This window comes from Limulus polyphemus, unplaced genomic scaffold (assembly GCF_000517525.1).
Source record: "Limulus polyphemus unplaced genomic scaffold, Limulus_polyphemus-2.1.2 Scaffold11871, whole genome shotgun sequence".
Lineage (NCBI taxonomy): Eukaryota > Metazoa > Arthropoda > Merostomata > Xiphosura > Limulidae > Limulus > Limulus polyphemus.
This window is the reverse complement of record NW_013677481.1, coordinates 3,022-3,244: the sequence shown is the minus strand read 5'-3', so window position 1 is coordinate 3,244 and position 223 is coordinate 3,022.

Below are 223 nucleotides of genomic sequence, written 5' to 3'. Positions count from 1 at the left end.
GTAAAGATAGACAAGCCAAGAACAATAAGGAATAGGGAGGAGATCTGTAGTAGGAAAGAAATTTTTATGCGTGATGTGGATTTAAAAACTAATCTTAAATCTACTTGAGGAGGATATATTAGCCATGGACCTAATCAGCCCCAGACAACAGAAAGCCCCTTGCAGACCCTGCAGCTAAACCCTAATGCAGACATTTCTTCAGTCCTGTCAGACGTCACATTCC